The following is a 25883-nucleotide window of genomic DNA, read 5'->3' as shown; positions in this document are numbered from 1 at the left end:
CACATATTCTTTAAGTAGCAATTCATGTTACAAAATCTCCAGTTTACAAAGAGATACATAAACTATAATCAAAATAGTAGTTTGCTAAAATATTCAGCTGTTTGGAGTTATTCTCTTCACCATCTCATATTCCTGTAACAGAATTTAATATATTAAAATAGCTATCTTCTATCCAATTTACATACATTAATATTCCTACATTAAGAAACATTTTCATAAATTGTTGCAGTCTTTATTTCATGATTTCATACACTGTTAAATCACTAAAGATAGCTACACACAAAATGATAAATCATTGCCCAGATATTTTGGTTTGAACAGTTTATCAGTTGAAGTTAATTTTTCTATAGCCACGACACTATTATTCCCGGCGTGACTCCTCCTCTTTGCTTACGTCTTAGGAAGTGAAGGCTCTATAAAGTTTAAGTAGGTAGTATCGTTCGCTATTTTTGTTCTTTCGTTGCCGAGCTACCATACGAGGAATCCATTTGACACACCGTTAAACATTATCATGTCGTAGCTCCTATGATAATAAATCAAATGCACTGTAATTCATCAAATAACTGAGCAGCAAATAACGTCCTCGTGCACTTTCTGTGAACGCCAACGAAAGAGCCAAAATGGCGGGCGATTATATTAAGTATTTATCGAGCCTTAGGAACTTCATAACGTCTTCATCAGTGAATCGCAAGACGAACACGTTTAAATGTAGCAGACTTGCAGCGTAATTGGCTGCCGAAAATTAGAGCGACGGGACTATAATCAATAAACTCGTGTTGACAGAGGCAACAGCTGATCAGCTGAAGCTTGTTCATCATTGAGAATAGCAGTGCATATTGTAAGTTTTAGCAATGTCTCATGGAAACCAAAGCACATATCGCAAGCATTTGGAAGCTTTCATTCAAAGCTACAGAAATGAACCTTGTCTTTGGCAAACAAAATCTAAATATCACGACTTCAACCAAAAAGAGGCTGCTTAAAAGTTGACTGAAAAATATGAAGCCATCGATCCTAATGCTAACTTAATAATCTTACACAACTACTTACAAGGAATTAAACATGAACAATCTCAAAAGTGGGGGGGGGGGAGCAGGAACTGATGACATATAGGCCTGCATTCTACATTTGTGGTGCTTTCATCTACTGCATTTCTTATATGAACAAGAGATCCCAAAACTTCTACATCTATAGTGAGGGTCACATAAGAACAGTTCCTAAACATCAAATATTGCTGTCTTGTCAGTGTTGCCACTGTTACCAGATATCACATGATCCTACATACTAAATGATTTATTTACTTACCGTACTTTATGCTGGAAGGTTATTCTAAATAATTCAATAATTTGTAACATTTTTTCGCAGGCAAACTATATGAGAAAGGGATCAACATGTCAAGTATTTTGTCTGGCAATACGAAATTCATTGGTTTGACTAAAAAGTTGACTCACGAGACCTAACCTAAAAATATATTTTGTTTGACCACATGAAATTATTAGTACTAACTCCGAAAACTTACCTGATTGTAGTCTTGAATTATAACTACAATGCAACTATTATGTATTGATATTAATATTGATATTAATTATTAATATGATCAAAGTTCACTAGCTTTCAGTAACAGGCTCAGAAATCTAGTACAATTTCAATTTCATAGAACTCCAGTACCGACAAATATTGTCGATATTTGTCTCAGCTGCTAACATACTAGTTACAAAATCACTACCATTTGTAGTATTTGTCAGTATCGAAATTCGAAACGAAGTTTGCAAAAGAAAATTCAACCTGCAAACTAGAAAATCACCACAATCCACTAGCATATGTAGTAATGGGGGGAAAATGGTTAGGTTTCACCCTTAGAGTATGAAGTAAGCTGACCCGGACTGTAACATGAGCGAGATGGAATTTTATTAGACCCAAACTGCAAGTACGTCGTCTGTCAACATGTTGCTCAAGCAAATGTCTTTCAAGAACTGATGACCGATGCAGATATCTATGCTGCATAATGGAGCATTCGATATCACCACTCAGCAGATGGTTACTATTTATCATTATGTGTGTAGCTACCTTAACACAAAAGAAACAAAGTGTATGGAGTAAAATATCGACAATACAGATCAAGCCTACTCTATACAAGAACTGAGGCATTCCCTAGAATAACAACTTAATGTATGTTACATAATTTCTCCATTTCCAGCATATTATATTGAATTCTTAATAACACATCTCCCTCCTGACAATATTATAGCTCTCCAACACAGCGCACACTAAAAACATTTGAAGGATCCAGGGGAAAAACAAGTTTAGCCACATTTTGCAAATTTTTCAGGACAGCGTTTACAGATTTGCAGAATGACAGTTTCTTCCCATGTAAGCCTTTCCGTAATATGCTTATAATGTGGAAACAAGTGATTTTCTCTCCTGCATGATTAGGGGATCTTGAAGATCTCAACTTTAACGGTCAGATTCAATTAAAATATAAAAATTACTAGATTTGGACTAAACGTGTTTTTCCATGGACCCTTTATTTGAATGTGGTTCTGTATAATGTTGTTAACAAGATCTAAAATGTTTGATGCTCTGTACACGGATAAATATATAATAGGATGCGAAACTGCGGTCAGCACCATCTGGGGCAGGGGGCTCAAATAACATGATCAGTGCCCAACGTCGTAGGTGGTGAACATTAGAACTACATGTTGGGTACATTACCCAGAGTTCTCTATTTATCCGTTCGAGATGTTGCTCGAGAATACAAGATGGCAGCAAGAAACTTTCTAATAAGTGAACATAAAGTGATACTATGTGTGTGTATAAGCAGTGTATGTTAAACAGTGATGTTTATGGATGTTGTAAAAATAGTGTTGTTGAATGTATTGTAAAGTAATAGTAATATAATAAATTGAACTATCTAAATAGTTTTTGCAGACTTTTCCATTGCGCTGTACACTAAATATCCAAAGAATACAATTCCAATTATCTAACATTTTGCTTTATTTTTTGTCTCTATCTGATTATATTTTAATTGGACAGTGTAAAATAGATCGTCTCTTTTATCTTCCTGTTGACTCTGATAAGAATTTTCAGTAGAAGATGCTGTGAGGAATAAAAATGTAAATGTTTTATTTTAATGGGTTAGTTTTGAATATGGATGAGGGTGGGTGGGAATATTTTCTGTACAGTTTAACATTTTCGTCACCAGGTGCGCTGCTAAATGCATGAAGTAATTAATTTTTATTTTTGCTATTTGGTGCGCTGCTAGATGTAATAAGTTCGCCTACTCCCAACAGGTGGCAGAAAGATCAATTTCTACATTAGTGCCTCTAGCATGTGTTATGGGAAACTCAGTAAGTTTCGCATCCTATTATGTATATATTTATCCATCCTCTGTATCTTAAATTTAAGATTTTGCAATTAAGCTCTTGTTCCAGAGAATGCCTCAATTGAAAAAAAAAAAAAAGCTTAAGATTACACTAAAAGACAAAGCAAACACTATAAATTAATACCCCCCCCCCCGAATAAGGGTCTAAGTACATTGTGAAGCCATGCATCATACACCCTTATTCGGGGGGGGGGGGTATTAAAATGTATCAGAAAATTCACTTCGTCTGGAGGAGAAAGTCAGTTGCATCTAATTTGTCATACTGCTTATGAGAACAATATACATAAACTTTTTCTACACTATTTTTTTGATATTCTAAACTACAGTGACAGTTACACTGTTAGCAAAGTCTGTAGAAAAGCTGTTGTAATATAAGTTTTCTCCATTTCCATTGCACTGCAACTACATTATCAGCATATTATCACAGTCTAGTATATAGAGTCACGAAGCTTGAGTTGTGAGGGTGCTAGGAACAACAGACTGTGCCGGTACTATTTCGCAATGTCTGTAATGAGGCGATATTAGCGATCCTAGTGGTTAGCAACTATCTATGGATGCATATTTACTACGTATTGAGTTTCGTGACTGTATATACTAGACTGTGATATTATCTCATCATTTCAGAGTAACATTCATAGATAGAGGACTTACTCAAGACTTATAGCCAGTTTCATCACTTTCTGTTACAAGTAACTACAGTGAAATGCCACTATTACGAATGCTGCAATTATGAATTTTTCGAAATAACAAAATAATTTTCTAGTCCCAGCCATTTTGCTATTAATTTACATGTTAAAAATGTTCAGTTTAAAGAAAGCATAACAAACTATTCAGTTTAACGTACCATAATAATAAATCCTGCTACAAAAAAAAAGTTATTTTAACGAAATTAGGCCTAATAGGCAGTTAAAAATTACTTAAAATAAATTCGAAATAAAATAAAATGAATGAGTTATCGCTACGCATCAGTCACTCTTGGTTTTAGTGAGATTTCTGAATGCACTTCCATAGACGGGACTGTTGTGGTTTGAATTTATATTTAAATGAAACAGTGGGTGCTAGAGGCACAATTACAAAAAAAAATGGTTAATTTCTGCAAAGAGTTCAATCTTGAATCCTCTTTGGACAAGATTGTTCCTTGATAGCTCTAAAATATTCAATCTATCTTCTGAGAAATCACATACATAAAGTAAATTAATAACACAATAATAATAATAATTATATTTCTCACGAAAACATTTTCGTAAAATTGTACGTATTTTCTAATACTTGTATATTTGGTATACTTTGTCCTTCAGGGCAACCCCTGTTTTAGGGGAAAAGTTTGAAAATTAATATTACAATCGAACTTTTGAAGGCAGTTTCATCCTAAATGTTGTTGAATAAAGAAGTACAGAAGCAGGTATGGCAGAAAAAAAAGACAAGAAAGCATTTTTCGCTAGACGAGAAAAAAAAAATCATTGAAGAAGTAGACAGAGGAGAGAAGAAAAGTGAAGTCGCAAGAAAATATGGCATAAGTGCATCGACATTTTCAATGTTTCACAAAGACAGAATAAAATTGAGAAAAGTATTGAATCTGTCGCCATTGGACCTCAAAGAATGAAGAAGTCAAACTGTTAAAATAACACGTATTACTACAGGTTCGTTCCAAGAAGCAGTTCATGGATCAGTTCATGTACGAACCAAGGATCATCTTATGCACATGCGCTGGTTGGGTATCTGCTACGGGATTGCAACAGATCTGGATGATGTTGAAACGTTTTTCGGATCATCGTGTACTAAATCCAGAGATGCTATAACTGCGATCATCTTTGCTGAGAACAGGCTGCTAAATTATTATCGTTTCGCAGCTAATTGAAATTGCAGAAAATAGAATTTTGATCATTTTTCATAAAAAGATAACAAAAAAATTATGGAAGGCAAGAATTCTGTTAATTCAATGTCGTGTACTGGGGGAATTTCATCTAAAACTAGTTTTTTTTAATTACTCATTTACATACTCTGAACATCATCAATCACCATCTCTATTCATCTTTATAATATTCAATGTATATTATTTATTTTCAATAAATTTTTATCGTTTTGATAGCTACCAAATCTTGTCGCAGAATATTCTTTTTTTTTTAATTTAATTATGTATTTTTTTACATTCATTTACATTTTCTTTTTTTTTTTTTCATTTGAATTGATTAGGATGCCGATATTTTAAATCCAAGATTTGGACGGCTATCATTTCGATGATATTCTCTCACATTTAATCAAAATTTCATGTTGAAATTGTAATTAACTATTTCAATACCCAAATAATTTCCATTCTCCTTCTTTTTGGCGGAAATTTAAATTAAGTCTCTAGTTTTATTAAATATTCAAATATCTTGGAGCAACAGTAACAAAATATAAATGACACTCAGGAGGAAATTAAACGCAGAATAAATATGAGAAATGCCTGTTATTATTCGGTTGAGAAGCTTTTGTTATCTAGTCTGCTGTCAAAAAATCTGAAAGTTAGAATTTATAAAACAGTGATATTACCGGTTGTTCTGTATGGTTGTGAAACTGGGACTCTCACTTTGACAGAGGAACAGAGATTAAGGGCGTTTGAGAATAAGGTTCTTAGGAAAATATTTGAGGCTAAGAGGGATGAAGTTACAGGAGAATGGAGAAAGTTACGCAACGCAGAACTGCACGCATTCTATACTTCACCTGACATAATTAGGAACATTAAATCCAGACGTTTGAGATGGGCAGGACATGTAGCACTATGGGCGAATCCAGAAATGCATATAGAGTGTTAGTTGGGAGGCCGGAGGGAAAAAGACCTTTGGGGAGGCCGAGACGTAGATGGGAATATAATATTAAAATGGATTTGAGGGAGGTGGGATATGATGATAGAGAATGGATTAATCTTGCTCAGGATACATACTCAAACTTCAAAAAAAGGTAAAAGATAAAGGTATCCCCATCACATACCATGAAGGCACTTGGGGGGGGCATGGAGGTAGAGCCTCATGCTTTCCATGACCTCGGCTCTAGAATGAGGTGGTGTGGTTGGCACCACGCTCTGACCGCCTTTTACCCCCGGGAAAGACCAGGTACTCAATTTTATAGGAGGCTGAGTGAACCTCGGGGCCATTCTGAAAGTTTGGCAATGAGAAAAATCCCGTCACCACTTGGGATCGAACCTCGGACCTTCCAGTCCGTAGCCAGCTGCTCTACCAACTGAGCTACCTGGCTGCCCGCTTAGACTTCAACAAACAAAATTTTATAACACAATCTCAAAAGAAAAAATGGAACTCTCTGCATCATAATCCACAGTCAACTCCTGATTTACCACGAAAATCGTCTGTAACTGGAATTAGATTGCCAAGCACCTGCATAGAATTGGAATATATCAGTCCCCTAACTGCCCATTGTGCAATTCAAATCAAGAAATGGATTCGGAACACCTCAAAACTGTGCTTCAGTGGCTGACCATGACAATATCTTTGAAAAATATTGGAGTGCAAGAGGTCAAATGACTTTATTGTCAAACACCTGGCAATAGAAAACAACAACAAACAACAATTTTTGGTCCTAACAAGGCCATGATGAATGAAAAATAATACTTACTGGCTTTTAAGGAACCCGTAGGTTGTTTGCCGCCCTCACATAAGCCCACCATTGGTCCTGAGCAAGATTAATCCATTCTCTATCATCATATCCCACCTCCCTCAAATCCATTTTAATATTATCTTCCCATCTACGTCTCGGCCTCCACAAAGGTCTTTTTTTTCCTCCGGCCTCCCAACTAACACTCTATATGCATTTCTGGATTCGCCCATACGTGCTACATGCCCTGCCCATCTCAGACATCTGGATTTAATGTTCCTAATTATGTCAGGTGAAGAATACAATGCGTGCAGTTCTGTGTTGTGTAACTTTCTCCATTCTCCTGTAACTTCATCCCTCTTAGCCCCAAATATTTTCCTAAGCACCTTATTCTCAAACACCCTTAACCTATGTTCCTCTCTCAAAGTGAGAGTCCAAGTTTCACAACCATAAAGAACAACCGGTAATATAACTGTTTTATAAATTCTAACTTTCAGATTTTTTGGCAGCAGACTGGATGATAAAAGCTTCTCAACCGAATAATAACAGGCATTTCCCATATTTATTCTGTGTTCAATTTCCTCCCAAATAATGTAAAGAATAATTATTCAGTTGTTGAATATGCATAATTATCATTGTACCGATTCTTATTGAAGTTGCAATATAATATGGATATACAGTATAACCTAACCCAGGTACAGTATCTGTTATTCCATAATATGGGACAGAATTTGTAGGCAAATTTAATCATTTTCTGTTTAACGAAATTTCACTATAACGAAAATAGTTACAGTACCCCTCGAATTCGTTATACTGGCATTTCATTGTACCAGTACTATTAAATCTCTTGTTTATTCAATATCCCATTTCTGTACTACTATTAAATGTAACGAAATGCTACAAAAATTTTAGTATTGCAGCATGATAACACTTTCCAGCTTAAAAGATTAACGATATAACAAAACTGAGCCCAGAATAAATTATTACGTTAGCTCATCTGAAAACAAACAAATTTGTTAAACCGAGTACGAGTGGGCGATTTATCTGTGAAACATAAGCATAGCGGAATGTTAGCTTGGAGTTGGCTGATATTTTGAATGGAGGCGAACCCTGCATAAGATGATATACATGGCAATATGTGGTATACACGTGTTTGTTGGTAAATTGTACTACCTGCGCACTTTTTCTTAAGCTCTCGTTGAGAGGGGTTGCGGGAAGTGGAGAGGTTCGCATCTTCCTGACTTGCTGCAGCACTGCCAACATGAGAAAATGAAAGGAAATATACTGTACTTGAAATTTACGCGAAAGATTATTCCTAACATATTTATAAGCTCTTATTAATTTGAAATTGCTTAATAATTTTGAACATTTATATATTAATATGTAACCATATAAGTAATATTGATTTTAGTATTTAATTATAATTATATTTTATTTACCTTACAAAACTCAGTCACTGTTGTCTGACTGTGTTTTCAGATGAATCATCTTCATTGCTCGTATCTGGAGAGGTAGTACTGATGAAGACTTGATCAACTACAATTTTCATTGTTCCATCGCGCCTCCAATATTCTTCTTCCTCCTCTTCTACTTTCCTGCAGTAACCCTCTCTATCTTCAGCAGTGACAGAACGAAATGCATCAATGGTGTGTTGACATTAATTTTCAGCTGACATGTCCCCAGTAATATTGTGTTCCCAGAATATTCTTTTAATTTTCGCCCACGCCAGCTCTATCCCGTTTAAATCACATTGTATCTACAGCATAAACTTTATGTGGTGGTTTGTTCGCTTGAATTAAGCTGTAAAGGGCCTCTTTCCTTATGCCAGCACCACAAGCAATATCCCTACTTCGCCGCAGAGACTACAACATGTTCATAATATGTCCTTTTCGTCTGCAATATTCGCCGGGCTGATCACGTAACACCATCCCTCGAAATGTTGTCCTGGCTCCGTCTAGAAGATCGTAGGAAAATCCACTATCTTTCCCTTCTCTTTCACATTTATTGCATTTCTCCACTCCTGTCTATCTTGCGTCTCGTTTTCAAAATTTATCCACCCATCATAACCTAGACACACGATCACAACACTCCTCAATATTATCCATTCCCTCCCACCGAACATCCTCATATTCATCTTCTTTCACTGTGGCTGTTCCTCGGCTTTGGAATTCCCTACCGAGTAATGTCAGGGACTGTCAGACATCAAACCAATTTACGAATAGGCTAACGAAATATTTTTCTAACAATTCTTGTTAACAATAATAGCTGTTTCAGGTTTCTCAATGTTTAATGGTTTTATATATATATATATATATATATATATATATATATATCACAGATAAATATCTAAATTATCTCATTATTATTATTATTATTATTATAACTATTTCTTACCAAAGTTTATTATTATCACACTAACATTACTTATCCAACTTTCATTATTTACTTTCAAGTTGTTTTATGGTCTAGATATTAATGTAATAACTATGTAAGCAATTGTATTGAATTAGAATTAGAGTCTGGCTGGGCGGAAGAGAAGGCCTACTGGCCTTAGCTCTGCCAGATTAAATAAATAAATTAATTAATTAAAATTAAAAATACTCTCTAACCATTGGACCATCGTCACATTTATGTCATACCTTGACGGTGTTTTCTCGACCTGTCTAGAATGGTAGGATGGGTTCTGAATCGATCTCTCGAAATATTAGCTTTGAGATTTTAACAGTTTCACTTAACCTATGTAGTAAAGAAGTCTGTAATTTTCTTGAGACTTCGCTTTTCTTCTCTCCTCTACCTACTTCTTCAATGATTTTTCCTCTTCACTCTAGCAAAAACTGCTTTCTTGTCTTTTTTTTCTGCCATATTTGCAAGAAGCAGTTTTACTTCTTCCCTCAACAACGTTTAGGAACAAATTTCCTTTGAAAGTTCGATTTTATTAAACTGTTATATTTAAATATAAATTCAAACCACGACAATCACGTCTATAGAAGTGCATTCAGAAAACTCACTGAAACCAAGGGTGACCAATGCACATAGGCGAAGAGAGAACCGTTTCCATGGGGGGACAAAAGAAATTTATAGAATCTCGATATAACGAGATTATGGGGGACATCATTTATCTTCTCCCCCCATTATAGCTTGACCTCGGTACAGTATATCGGAATATGATCATTTAATCAGGGTATCGTAAAATAAAGTAAAATTGTAACAAAATATGAGTATACAGACAATTTTACTTTTTTTTCCTCTTGCTCAAAACTCAGAGACCCGAAGGCTTGTACTGCAGCCTGAAGCTTATTGTGCTTGCCACTCTTATTTGGTGAATGATTGGGTAGCCAAACGGCCGTGCTCTTGTACAAGTACATCACGCCACACCGTGAACTTAATCCAGGCTATTGTATATATGGATGATGATGATGATGATGATATGTGAATTAATGATAGCAAAATGAGTCCGAGGTCCAACATTGAAAATTACCCAGCAATTCTGCTTCAATTGGTCAAGGAAAAACCCCAACCAAGTAACTTATCCCAACCAGGATTTGACCCGGGTCCGCTCGTTTCACAGCCAGACGTACTAACCACAGTGGTGGACCAACTTTACATTTACTTTATTGGTTTATTTAAAGGCAAGATATCATATGAAATGTAAATTCTAAATATTTTATTTAACACGTTGACTGCCACTTGACGCGTATATACGTCCCTATACGTGCTGTGAGACGTATATACGCTTCAAGCGGCAGTCAACATGTTAATCTCGTCTTTATGTTTACACATTACACCAGGATCACTTTTCTTTTTTCTGCATTGTTGTGCAGTATGTTATTCATATTTCTCCAAGTGGAAGCCTGAACACCTGCAGATTTCTAACACATGAGTACAGGCTGTTACAAAAGAAACATTACAGTGCTTCCATTCCTCAAATGAGGTAAAAAAATTCTTATACATTCAGAAATTTAAAATAAATATTATAGTCCAGACACATGATCTGAAGACATTAATTCGTCACTTTAAGCACAGAAACTTACTGATAAACAAAAACAAGAAAAATTTTTTAAATTCAATATTTTCTAACGTTAATAGAAAAAAGAGTTTGGCCAAGTTTGGGTGGGGGCAGTGCCCTCCCATACCCCCCAATAACTCCGCCTGTGCCAATGCATAGTGATAACTCATTTACTTCCTTTTCTTTCGAATTTATTTTAAGTACGGTACTTTTTAACTGTTTAATAGGCCTAATTTCGTTAAAGTAACATTTTTTTGTAGTTCGTTACTTATGTTTTCTTTAAACTGAACATTTTTAACATGTACATTAATAGCAAAATGGCTGGGACTGAAAAATTATTTCGTTATTCTGAAAAATTCGTAACTGTGGCGTTCATAATAGTGGCATTTTACTGTAATTATTTATCTACATAATTATGTTCATTTATGTATATGAATCTATAGACCTACACATCTTCTCACATTAAAACATAAAACTAGCACACTGTTACTTGCTTATATAATCAGAAATACCTAATCTCTCCTAATCCAATCCAATTTAATAAAACATAATTCAATAAATTATTCTGCTCTGTTTAATCAAAGTTATCTAATGTACTCTATTATGCTCTCAACAAATACAGTGACATTATTTTGTTAGGCGGCAGAGTTTTCATTTGCCGCGTTGCCCGCACAGCTAGTGTGTTTCCCACCTGCTTCCACTAATGAACACCAAGCCATACAGTGCCAGTTGCGAGTTAGTTTATCATCTGCACTCGTGCGTGAAGGTTGAATTAGCCGTGTTGTATTGCATGTGTGTGTGTGTTTGGCGTTGTTGCAATGCGATTTTCATTACATGAACGTGTGTATATGCTTACTATTTACATAAAATACAGAAAATCTCGTGTGAGAACACGACAAAACTTCCGTAACAAATTTCCAAATAGACCCGTGCCTAATGCCACTACAATAAGAAGGTTAGCCAAAAAATTCAGACAGGTTCAGTAAATGATCATAAAATACAAAGAAGGAGAAATGTTCTTACAGAAGAAAAATTAGACGAGATAGGACAGAGACTAGAGTACACCCCGCAAAAATCTCTTAAGCGTTACGTGCAGGAAACAGAAGTTATGAGTCCGCTTGTCAAGCAACGAAATTACTTTAATTTCTACCACTTAGTCTAAAAAAAAATCTTATTCAGACGCTTGTAATGCCCCATTTTGATTATTGCAATCCCTTGCTAACTAATGTAAGTTCACTCTTAGCTAAGAGACTACAACGTGTTCATAATGTGTGCATACGATTCATCTGCAATACTCGTAAATTTGACCATATAACACCTTCCCTCCAGTTACTTTCATGGGTGCATCTGAAGGAACGAAGAACAATACATTCAATGTCTCTTCTCTTTAGAATCATGCATACTTCTACTCCGAATTATCTGTTATCATGCTTTCAATTTCTTACAACTCTTCGAAACCGACATCAAGCACTTCTTTCTATCCCTCATCATAGAATGTCTTTATACTTATCTTCCTATACTGCAGAAATACCTCGCCTCTGGAATTCGTTACCTAATGACGTCAGGGACTGCCGGACTTTATCACAATTCAAAATTAAATTGGAAAATTTTGTCTTAGTTAATGTTTTTAGGTATTGCTAGAAGTATTGAGTTGTGTTTTCTTTTTCTTTTTTAATCTAGATTAAAATTGCAAGTTCCTTGTTTATGTTAGTTAATTAGTTAGGATACAATTAATTATGATACTTAATCACTCATTTAAAGTTTGTGTGACTGCAACCTGTGTATATTTTTGTGTGGCTTTACTTTCTTTATAGTGGTTTTTTTTCTCTCTCTCTTTATTTCTTGTGTAGCTTTACTTTGTATATAGTGTATTTTTTTCTGTTTATTTCTATTATTGTATTTGTATTCCTGGTGTTGTGGAAGAGAAGGCCTGATGGCCTGAACTATACCAGAATAAATAAATAAGTAAATAAATTAAAGTTATACAGAATTCCGGTATTTCAAAAGTTAAATGAACAAGATCCCAATAAGAGGCTGCATTTTTATAATTGGATTTTTGAGAAAGTAGTAGATTCTGAAGTAATTTATTTTCCTGATGAGGCCTATTTTCATTTAAATGGACACGTATCCTCACAAAATCATCAGTATTACAGTCAGGAGAAACCCAATATTTACTCAAAACACCTTCGTACGGTGAAAAAAATAGGCGTGTGGTGTGCAATGAATGGACACAGAATTATTGGGCATATTTTCACCCAGGACACAATTACCAGTGAGCATTGTGTGAATGAGGTCCTTGACCCATTTTTAGATGAATTGAGTTACGAAAAACATTCCTCAGTATATTTCCAGCAAGAATCCGCCACTGCTCATACTGTCGAAGAATCCATGAGAGAATTGCGTCGAATTTTCGGAAGGAGAATCATCAGTAAAAATTTGTGGGCCACACGCAGTTCAGATTTAACACCATGTGATTTCTATCTATGGAGGGGGCACTTAAAAATAAGGTTTATGCGAAAAAACCACATACATTAAATGAGCTTAAAGACTATGTAAGAGCTGAAATCAAGTCAATCAGCGAAGCAGAACTTCTTAAGGTATATGTACACCCACAAAACGCAAAAAATGACGAAAAATTAGAATTTTCAAAATGTAACTACTTCAATAGAGAATTTTCTTCCCTTTAATTTGATATAAGAATTTTCGATTTATGCCTTATGGTTTTCCAGATAAGTCCCATTTTCCAAAATTCTGCTCATCAGCCACGGTCACTTCTATGAAGATCACTCCAAAAGTAATGCACAACATTTTTAAAAATTTATTTTTTATTCTAAACCTTTGCAATTGATGGAGGTCATAGATGCATCCTTCCCCCCTGTAATCAAATTTAATTTAAGTCGTTCCCGTGAGTGGCGCCAGAGAGTAGCTCAGACGTGTTGGTTCAGACTTTTATCGTGCAGGCATACAGGCTCTCATTCCAAGGTGGCGTAAGGCAGTTGAAAGGTGCGGGGATTATGTGGAAAAGTGACGTATTGTTCCTGAAGGATGTATCTACATTCTATGAAAATAGCAAAGCTGTAGGATAAAAATGTAATTTTAAAATAAATATTGTGGATTACTTTTGGAGTGATCCTCGTAGCAGTCAATCCCCTCGTCCAGCATTGCTTGTAAAATAAACTTCTTTCCAGTCCCAAAATAGATGCATAGATATCAGGGCATGGTCATTAGATTGAAAACACGTTTTTACATAATGAAGTAATTTATAATCTTTTACTGTTAGTCATAAAACTGTAAATTTGTGTGTCTGTGATGTTGTACATCGTTTTAATAAGAGTCCAAAAGGAGAAATTAAAATTCTGAGGAGGATGAGCATCAACCCTAGGACAAACACTATCGCAAGATTTGTTGCATCAATGGAAAATAAGGACAAAAATGCCAAAAAACATTCAACACCTGAAGTTAAAACAAGGAGGAGGTATTTGAAAGGCAGAAAGAAGCTGAAACTGGACCGACATGAAGCTGCTTAAGGGGTGACATATGATGATGGAGTCTTCTAGGCTCTGAGAGTTTGTGGTTCATTTCCTGTAAGTAGTAATTTTAGAATATTTAATTCTTTTAAACATGATACCTCAGTCAAATATGGTGATACCAAGAAGATATTGGTGTCATTTTGAAGCTTGAAATGTCCCCTAGTGCCTGACAATTAGTAAAATAACATTAATGTAGTTAATAATTATCTATGGATTTTTTACATGATATATGCAACATAAAATATTAGTTTAAGTTACATATATGGTAATATTTAATTAATGTGAATGAAAATAAAAAATAGATCTATGTCAGGCACTAGAAAATATTTTTAGCTATAAAACAGTGAAAAAAATGTGGCTCTATCTTAAAAACTGCATGAGCTATCACGTTTCAAGTTGTATGTCAAAATTATAAACAAAATAATTTTTATAAACAATTTAGACATAATTTCAAGGGATCTGTTCACTGCATCCTCTTTCTGGTACCATTCCCAATTGTATAAAAATTTTACACAGCAAAATTATGCAAAACAAAATTTTTGTATGTAAAGGTGAACATATACCTTAAAGTAATTAACAATTTCATAAGAAGGTGTCAACAGTGTGTAGCTGTTGGTGGGGGAAATTTTCAACACCTACTTTGAGCTGGGTAAGTACAAATTCCTATACTGAATGTTTCAGTGCCGGCAGACTGGGTGGCCGCAGATAAACTCCTAGCGGCGGGCGATGGGAAAATGAAAACTGTGTGGCTAAACAAAACAGTGTCACTGTATGATATACCTGCAACTACTATAACAAATTCTGTTAAATACTCTGATTAAACGTAATTTAATCTAATCTACTGAATTATATTGCATTATAGACCATTTCATTGTAATAGTATACATCCTACCTTAAGCTGACGACTTCTTGTCAAAATCTTTTGCTTCTTCATATCACTCATCAGTCTTGTGTAAAGCCGTGGTCCTTCCCTGGTCCACAGACAATCTGGAAAGAAATTCAGACAGAATTTAAGCTCACTGCTAGGTGAAATGTAATATTCTCTACATATTAGAATTTCTGTGTTTACTTTATCATATGAAGACAACCCAGGAATACAAATGAGGGGCTTAGAACAAAAAGCAGGTAAGTAACATTATTAAAAAAAATGAGGTAAGTGCGTGTTGTGATAGCCCAAAAGGATGTTTCTTTGGGATAAAATCAGGTAAGTGATCACAAAGTGCAGTGCTGCTATATGGGCATCATTTCACCAAACTAGTGTATAATATTCCATTGCATGTAGAACTTCAACTGTAATTTCCTCAAAATTAGGTTTATGTCACTTACCTGCTTTTCGTTCTAAGCCCCTCAAATAATAACAAGGTGACGAGAAGGAGAACAAGGGTTCTACAGGGACATGGTGACAACAAGGGGAATACAAGGAGAACAAGGGGACAAGGAGAATACAAGGAGAACAGAACAATGGGATGACAAGGAGAACAAGGGGAATACAACGATAAGGTGGCAAGGAGGACAAAGGGACGAGAAGGAGGACAATGGCAATACAAGAAAGGAAAGACTAGAACAAGGGGAAGATGAGAACAAGGAGAAAAAAGGAGGACAAAACAGGGCTTGAAGGATAACATGGAACAATACAAGAACAATTGCAATACAAGAAGGGAAGGACTAGAACAAGGGGAAGATAAGGAGAACAAGGCAAATATATGCGTATCCCACATTAAAGTAAGCTATTGTGATTTATCTTCTCTATTTAAAAATATCCAATTTTCTGTAATCTCATTTAATTTATCTAATTCAATAAATGTTTCTATTCTGTTTAAAATCAGAGTATATGTAATAGGCTTAATTCATTATGCTTTAGACAAATTTTGTATACCTATACCTACTTCAAACTAGGTAACTCTGTTAATCAATTTACTCTATTGCATTGTAATTCATTTCATTATAATAGTATATAGAATATTCCTACCTTATGTTCACGACGTCCTAGTTGAAATCTTTTGCTTCTTCATATCACTCATCAGTCCTGAATAAAGCCGTGGTTCTTCCCTGGTCCACGGACAATCTAGAAAGAAATTGTAACAAAATGTAATCTCAATGTCAGTTGAAATGTACATTCTTTATTTTAAAATTCCTGCTTTTACTTCATCATATGCAGTAAGAAGATAAAGTATCATGATGCCGAAAAAATCCATATCGAGATTGCTCCAGAAATACAAATCCTGGATAAACTCCAGAAAATGGATTGCACCCTTTCCCTCTTACTTCAAAATTCCAACCTTGTGCACACAAAATAAATTATTGGCAATGAAAAGTGCCTTTTCGTAAATATAATGTTGCGCATTCGACAAACGCAGACAAATCTGCTCTTTTTAGTATTTTAAGACATAATTTAGTAGGTGCAATCCATGTTCTAAAGTTTTCCCAGAAATTGTAATAAAATGTAATCTGAATGTCAGGTGAAATGTACATTTTTTATTTTAAAATTCCTGCTTTTCTACTTTTCTCCGTCCTAAGTATCAAACGATTATGTTAAAAGTATGACACAAAAGCATTTGTGACTACAAACTATAACCACGTCTTGAACACTACATATACCTTACAAACGCTAATGAAGCGTAAGGAAATTGGGCATACCGAAAATTTTATTGTTCCTTCTTCAAAGAAGATTTTTTGGAGAATAACCTGAAAGATACGACCGTAGAGCCATCTGTAGTCTTTTGTAAACAAAACGGTAACAGCATTTTTACCACCCACCTCTACTGCTGTGTCGGTAACTACGTTCACTACTATACCAAGCCATTCTATTTACTAGTACAGAATGAATTATTTCTTTTAAAACATTTCACTTTTGATGGAAATGTTTGAATGCAATTTTTTTTTATTGTATAATATACAATATTGCATATATATCTTGTAAAAGGCGAAGGTCTATTTGAAAAAAAAATCACTACAATGTACAGAACTATTTATATTGCATTTTGATTATAATTTTATCCTCCTTTCCCAGCCCACCTGCCTGTAACAACAATCAATAGTTCTCAGCTTGGTATTTCAGTTTGGGAAGGAATGGAAAGGGAACTTTTAGGGATTTAAATTTCTTTCTCCATTTTTTTAAGCTAGCGACTTAATTTCTGTATTCAGGAACCTCTTGTTATTAGTATTAATGTCCGTAAGTTCCAGCAGTACCAGGTGAAAACTTTAGAGTTTATTATTATTTTATTTTCACCTATTTTAAAACATATCTATTCCCACAAAATATGTTACTGGTCTGACAAAAAATGGACATGCATATGTCTATGATGCATATAATTTAACAGCAGATCCATAATTTGAATTTCGAATGCAGAGAGTTAAAAATCTTTAATTCAATTTTTGTGTCTGACTAAATATTTCACTATTAATTTTGAAAATATTTACTTTACCCAAAAAAAGTCTCAGCAGTTTTGTTAACCATACTTGTCAGAATATGCTGTAAAAATGTCAACTTTTTAGCATGAAATCTGTTGAAGCTTATATTATTTGAATCAGGAAATGGAGTAAAAGTAAAATGCGAGAATGACTACCATCACAAAAGTCTGTTTGTAATTGTGAAACTAAACTAAACCATGAATTTTGAGAAAGATGATGGTTATAAACTTGTCCCACATAAAAATGAAAAGTCACGGATAATTTTAATTCTGCAAATTGCATTTTTCTCGAAACCTAACCAAAATTTCACTCATCTCCCTCCACACATCCATACTACCCTCATATTTCACACAGCCGCCTCCTCCTCTACAGCACAATATGGATCGAGCAGAGCAAGCATAGTTACAAATGAACACAATAGACACAATAGTGTTCCAGAAATATTTATTTGTAAAGTAACATAAAAGAATGTGGAAGAAGCACAAAGAACACAAAATATATTGTACAGGTATTATTACTAAATTATCAAAATAATAAGGGACAACTCTCAGTGATCATTATTACTATTATTATGCATTCGTCTGGCTTTTAAAAGCCACTTTATTCATGCACTAACAGGGCACACTCTGTGAGTCTCCGTAGTGATTCTTTTACATTTACATACTTCTATTAATATCAGAAATACGCAGTACATTGCCATTTGTAAGTAAAAATTGTTTAAATTCGTATACTATGCAAGTGTTCAAGATTATAAACCATTTTAACACATTTTTTCTCAGCAAAGTACAATGTTTATTGTGAGGAAATGAGATATTTATGTCGAAGAATGTTTATTTATGTGCTACTTCTGTAATTTCACTAGAAAACAAACTGATACAATGACATGCTACATGAAAACAGTAATATATGTCTGGTGTTGGTGGGACTGGAATGTGTTCTTTGGCAAAGGAGGAGGGACACAGGCCTGTGGACTTTCTTTGATAGGTTTTTGAGGGTTGTAGGAATTTGAGGTCTTTTTGAGGAGACAATTGGGTAAGTTCATTTTCTGGTAAAAGTCGTATAGTTGATAGAATGGATGAAGGATAAGAAAGTTGTGCGGATGAAGGGTAATTCGATTGTGAGTCTGAATGTGCGCTTGTGATTGATCCATCCAAAGATGGAACTGCCGACCAGTTGAGACCTTTTCTCTCTTTTGTTTTAAAATCAGTCTCTGAAAAGTGACGACTGCATACTACTCTGTTGAACAGTGTTGTAGCAGTATGTTCGGTATAGGTTACACCTATACTTTCTGCCCAATGTACAGCCCTGTAAAATGTAGAAGTATTAATTAGAATTACCAGTAAATAGAATAGGCCTACTCTAGTATCATACAACCTTGGGTCTATTGTATATTCTGGGGCATTTAAGAACTACGAATTTTATGATACTGTTCGAAACTCTAAGCTCGTATATCATACAGATCGAGTCTCTTTCTAGTTCTATGATTATGTAACTAGCAAAATATGCAATTAGGTAGTTACTTTGTAGAATTTCTAGGCATTTTTGACAATGCCGGCTTTGTTTTCAACAACAATTTGTGAAACGGGAGTAGTCCAAGTTTGTACATGCAAATGCAAAAACTGTTGCGCATTCTCAGATACTTTCATTTCAAGTAAGGTTGTCTAGTGACAGTACTAAATAAGAACCTTTTCTTTTGATCCATTTTTATATTTAATATGGTATTTTTCCTGAAAAGCTACACCAAAAGAGACACAGTTTCCTCTTGTTTCACTGGATTCTGTGTGATTTATATAGTCATAAACATGTGATTTTAGTTTCCACGCACAAATAATTTCAAAATAAAAATCCTATGACATCTCTTTATACTTATGTATTGTTGTAGCTCCTCCCGTATTTGTTACAATGTTACTAATTTATTACCAACATAACATGTGAGAGGCCAATCTTAATTAGGTTACTAGGGAAATTGTCTATTTCTCTAGTATTGCGTTCTTAAACTCTCTAGTGTTATACTTGTAAGAAGTGGAGAGACGGGCTATAACAATGCATTAGAATATACCGTACAGGTAAGCATAAAACCACGTGTTTTACATTATACTGTATAAATCTCACAAAAACCTGTGAAGCAATAGAAGATTGCACTTTATTTGGTGTAGCTGATCTGGGCAACTACTACTGATATTTTTATTATTACAAAACATGTTTGGCTACTGCAATATTGCACAGCTAATCACGTGCTTAAATGTTAGGTTAGGTTTTAGCATATAAAAATGGACTCGCCTAAAAAAACATTGCTGTATTACTCTCTGTAGGTACAAATACAAGAGTAATTTAAAGGAATATAGATTAAGTAATCAATATTACTAACCTCAACATTTTTCGGGAAGTGGAAAAATGGTAAGTCCGAATCTCTTCTATTTGACCCCAGACAACCAGGCACAGAGCAAGTTTTTACCCAGGTTTTCTGGGACATGCTGGAATGACAGACAATACTAGTGATTTTTCTTACATCCCTAATAAGTAATTAAATAATAAATACATATTATGTTAATCAATCAATTAAGTTAATTAAACATATTATGTGTTTAATTCTTGCATTGTTTGCTTGAAACGTGTCAATCATGTCACCTCACAATAACTTCAATCACAATGTATTAAAACTACATCACAATAATTATTCACTTATAGTTATAATTTCAGCAAATAAATCTCCATTTGTAAAATAATAAGTACTAAATATCACCTCCTTCTCAGAATAGCATAGGTGAACACATGTAACACACGTTAACAAAAGACACGAATACATAAATAAACAACACAATAAGTGCTCATTATGTTTCATTTATAATCTCAGATCTCCAATGCAAAATAAGTACGTAAATATCATCTCACCTCAATAGAAGAAAACACGTGTAGCACAAAACTTCTGAGTAATATTACCCAAAACACGTTGAAATACGAATGAAAACACATACCGGTACGCAAAACATCGACGCAGAATTCGATTTGTTGATTTGTTTGCCATCTATTGAGGAATTATTGAAGGAACGAGGACTTATTGCTTACCAATGTCGGTAGATGTCTCTCAGTTCACGTTGTAAATAACTCAAATCAAGTTAACAGAGTTATATCGAACAAGTCGATTATTATCGAAATCGATTAAGCACCTCGTCATTTACGAGAGTCTCGTGACAGATGACTGTAACATTCTGTGATGGCGGATGATTCAAATCGATACTCTGTAATAGTTTGCTTTTAATTTTCTAGTAAAAATATTAAATTTATGACACAACTTTCCTATTACACGATTCAAGTATTTCAAAATAACTTAGTTCATTCACTACCTTGTAAATCACTATTAATATACTAGTAATGCTGCTGCTACTCCTACTGCTGCTACTACTACTACTACTACTACTACTACTACTACTACTACTTCGTTTGTTAATTAGACTAATTAATTCATTTACTTATCTTTTGTTTATTATTTATTTATTTACTTATTTATTACTTATTGATTAATTGATTCATTAATTTATTTATATTTATTTCTTTATTTATTTACTTAATATTTATTTACTTAGTTACATTACTTATTTAGCTGTTCATTCATTCCTTTAGTTATTTATTTACTCATTTATGTGTTTATTATTTATTTATTTACTTATTTATTACGTATTGATTGATTCATTTATTTTTATTTATTTATTTACTTCATATTTATTTACTTACTTATTTAGCTATTCTTTCATTTATTTATTTATTTTATTTATCCATTTATTCATTCACTCATTCATTCATGTATTTATTCATTCATTCATTCATTCCTTCGTTCGTCAATTAGACTAATTAATTACTTTACTTATTTATTTATTTGTTTACAATTTATCTATTTACTTATTTATTACTTATTGATTGATTTATTCATTTATTTTTATTTATTTACTTACTTATTTATTATTTACTTATTCACTTACCCACTCCCTTAGTCGTTACTCATTTATTTGATATATTAATTTAATTACTTAATTGAAATATCTTAATAGTTCTTCAGTAACAAAATTGAAGTTAAAGTCCTTCAACGAAAACTATAAATTCAAGGGCAGAAATTAACGCCTGGTGATCCCACTCTTTACCAGGATCAGGAATTTTCTCGAATAATGAGATTAGTTGGTCGCGACTGCTGCTAATCGTGAATTGAAATTCCAGCACGTGAATTGGCAATCTCTTCCTGACTTCCTCATAGAGCGCATGAATCTCTTCGGCGATTTTGGATAAAAAGGCCACCAATCATTCAAAGTTAAGAAAAATAGTCTGTAGTCTTTGATATTATAAGCCGACTGTGATAAGACTAAGATCAGTTTGTGGGCAAAACAGTGGACGAATATAGTATTAAAATATGATGCTCTTACTTTCGCTGGAAGACCATTCAAGTGACCCGAAAAAACCGCCACTCCATTATAGCTTTGCTATGATATACGCATTTGATGGCTGGAGAGGAATGCATAGTGTGGTGGATGTGGGACCGGCTTAGCCAGCCAGCACAGTCGTCATGTAACTCAATCCATCATGGATGCAAAATAAGCCTATGTGAGCTAAAGTACGTAGTGATGCTCCACGTCATGCCCGATAAGCAGCTCTATAGCTATCTGTTTTTGTTATAAAATACGTTCAGGATGAGCGCGTAAAATTATATCAAGTGTTGATACACAACGAATTAATATCGAATGAAAATAAAACCTTTTCGATATCCAGAGATCTGTTGTACTGTATACAACTGGTTATGAATTTAAGCTCTCGACTGTACGAACCAAATGAAAACTGAATAAAATTGAGGATTATCAGTTATCTATGATACGATAGACTAAAGGGAAACTGTTTCCTAAGAAATATCTTACTGGTGCAATTCAGTCCGACGCAGATGCTTCGCTTTCTTGTTTCTGGTCCGTCGTCACCTGGAAATTGCTTTCTATGATCCAGCAACTGATCTATCGATTGATAGATGGCAGTGGCGTACGGAGAATTTTGACAATAGGGGATCATTATTAAAATAATTATTTACAATTTACATTATCGGTATTTTAAATGTTGTGTATTATTATTATTATTATTATTATTATTATTATTATTATTATTATTATTATTATTAGCTGAGTATTCTCAGGTGGATCTGAAACTAGTTCCGGAGAGAACAACCACGAAAACATCATGGAGCAAATTTTATTTGATGAGATTCTAATATTGAGTGTTGAGGAAAATCCTCACGTTTTTTTAGATAAAAAGTTATTTAGGTTATAATTTATGATGCAAATAGTCATACATTTCACTACTTAGCATTTCACACACACCATTCGAATCACCCTGTCCGTTAAGAGAAATTATAAATAATTATACAGTACGTTTTCTCATTAAGATTATTCCACACGTGACTGACAAATGTACAGGATGAACGTAAGTAATTTCAGAGAGCTATTCTTTGAGTTATTTCAAACAAAATACATTAATACAATTTTGATCCTTTTTGCTTCCTTTTCGAGATAAAAAAGTATTGTCCTTTGGCAAAAGCATTCATTGAATTCCCAATATGCCCATTGTCAGACAATTTAAGAGAGCAGTGTATTGTGATAATAAATGAAGGACAAAACCAAAATCCAGTCCATCAGATGTGCGGAAATTTCATCCCAACAAATGTAACATTGTGAAATACATTTGCAGAACGAAAAGTTGCATTTGCTCTGATGAGACAGCTGGGGAGGAGAGTAAAACAATAGAGGCAGGAGGTTAGGAGGTGAATGGAAACTGATGAGTAGCAATATGGTGGATGGAAAAGAATAGCGAGTGGACTCTAGATAACCGGGAAAGGAAAACAAAACAAAAACGTCAGTAAGTAGCATGCAGTAATGCTGATACGAAAAAAGTGGTTTTAGTTATACTGTCTCTCTCAGTACAGCCACTAGTCCTAGGCCCAGGCCTGTGACGTAATTATTGCTAGTGGCTACCGATCTATTCGAAAATACCTACCCCACGTTCAGCTTGCACGGTAAAGAACATTTACAGTTGAAAACGGCGTTAAATAACATTACTGCTACCACCACCACCACCACTGTTATTGCTGTGTCTGTGTAGGGCTGGGGACGGAGCGGTTCGGTTCGGAGCAGTTACTGTGACGTCATTACTCGGTTGATCTGAGTACAAATTTGTGGCGGGAGATTTAAAATTTAGATAGATTGAGTCGATTTTAGAACGTACTTTGAAAGTGAAACCAAGCGTGTTTTAAAAGCGTTGTAGTAAAGCGCTTTCGTTTTGCCGATTGACGAGAAAAAAGTGCTTCCCTTCATTGCAAAATGGCGGTTGCAAATTTAATTTGCATGATTACAATTATTTGCGGAGTTATTTTGTATGAAAGGCCTGTTTAGCTTTCAGTGTTGTTATATATGACAGAAGAAATAAAATTAATAAAACAATGTATAATACTAACAGCTAATAAATTAACATGTGAGGTAAACGTTAAACGCTGCAGCTAAGTAAAAAAGAAGATAGAAAGAAACGGGCTCCATGAAGCGCTGCCTAAAACACTTAAAAATAACACACAGAATTATTTACTATCAACAAAACGTGGAATCTTAAACTGAAGAACATAATGTTTATTTATTTTATAACATTACTAGTCTTCAATACAACCATGTTCTCTTTGGTGAAGAGTAATATTATTGATAAATTAAAGTAATTAGGTAACATAATTCGTAGAAATAAATACAAATAAAATGATGACTGAGGAGGTAACACAAATCCAATAAACACAAATGGAAGAGAAACATAATGCAATTCTTTTTTTAACATATTTTAATATTAATCAAACACTCTAATATGATGATGATGATAATATTATTATTATTATTATCATCATTATTATTATTATTATTATTATTATTACGTACAGTAATATGTTCAGGCTGTCAGTGTTCATTAGGCCCACTTGACAGGTCATATAATAGGATGAACTCCTCTTCAATACTAGAGGCCTCTCAGCCCGCCTTGGGGATAAGGTAATAATTTGTCCTGCAGCAGATACTATTTAAATACAACAGTACCTACGTTATTGTCTGCTACAATTAAGTAAAACACGAGAAATCTGTTTGAACGTTTGAACTGACCGGTAACGGGTACGGTTAACCGAGTAATTTCGGTGCTCCGCTGCCAAGCACATAAACCGATAGAACCGAGTAACTCAAACCACAGTCTACTATATACAGTCGCGAAGCTCAATATGTAGTAAAAATGCAAACATAGATAGTTGCCCACCACTAGGATCGCTACTATCGCCTCATCATCGCAGATCTCTCTCCTAGTAGACGACAAAATATGTTACACTTTCGTTGTGTTCTTTTGGAAATATTAACACCTTCCTTCCATTATTGAAATATTAAATGCATAAAGTTAATTTACTATTTTAATGAAATATATTAAATTCCACCATAAACTCGAAGATACCTACAAGAAATAGGTTAATATTATTTTTGTTTGTGCAAAACGAACTGAAATTTACTATAATCGCTTCACTCATTCAAGATTATAGTGATAATTAACTATGAAACCAATAAATATTAATTTGCATTTCCCTTTACAACAATAATAATGGAAATATGAATTAATGGAGTAACTTACGTGTACCGGTACTTGTAGTGTACGCTTACGTAGTGAACAAAGTGGGATGAGGTTAAGCAATAATAATCACACCAGAATTGGAAATAAAACGTGATCAATAAATTTTATTGTAACAGACTTTTTCTACGTCTCTAGTAAAGTAACAAATAAAAAAACAACAAAATTAACAGCTATAATTAAAAACGTATCCTTTGAAAAAAAAAGTAGGCTTAAGGAATAATAATCCCACCAGAATTGAAAATAAAACGTGATCAATAAATTTCATTAAAACAAACTTAATTTTTCTACGTCTCTAGTAAAATAT

At 34.1% G+C, this 25883-nt stretch overlaps 2 long non-coding RNA genes across 4 annotated transcripts; both read right to left on the bottom strand.

Moving 5' to 3' along the window:
* On the bottom strand, positions 1-24057 carry LOC138715565 (uncharacterized). 3 transcript variants are annotated; one of them, XR_011336460.1, is made up of 4 exons: positions 23936-24057; positions 16473-16568; positions 15396-15490; positions 1-132 (listed from the first exon to the last, which is right to left on the bottom strand). It is a non-coding gene; the product is annotated as an uncharacterized lncRNA (long non-coding RNA). The 3 variants fall into 3 exon arrangements; XR_011336467.1 differs by lacking the exon at positions 23936-24057 and adding an exon at positions 17141-17197; XR_011336457.1 differs by lacking the exon at positions 23936-24057 and having other exon boundaries at positions 16473-17191.
* Positions 18065-21024, bottom strand: LOC138715561 (uncharacterized). Its single transcript, XR_011336455.1, has 3 exons — positions 20807-21024; positions 20283-20388; positions 18065-19219 (listed from the first exon to the last, which is right to left on the bottom strand). It is a non-coding gene; the product is annotated as an uncharacterized lncRNA (long non-coding RNA).
* Positions 24058-25883: the final 1826 nt, after the last annotated feature.

Source organism: Periplaneta americana, chromosome 2 (genome assembly GCF_040183065.1).
Source record: "Periplaneta americana isolate PAMFEO1 chromosome 2, P.americana_PAMFEO1_priV1, whole genome shotgun sequence".
Classification (NCBI taxonomy): Eukaryota; Metazoa; Arthropoda; class Insecta; order Blattodea; family Blattidae; genus Periplaneta; species Periplaneta americana.
The sequence above is the reverse complement of the archived record's forward strand: the minus strand, read 5'-3'. Positions and strand labels throughout refer to the sequence as shown.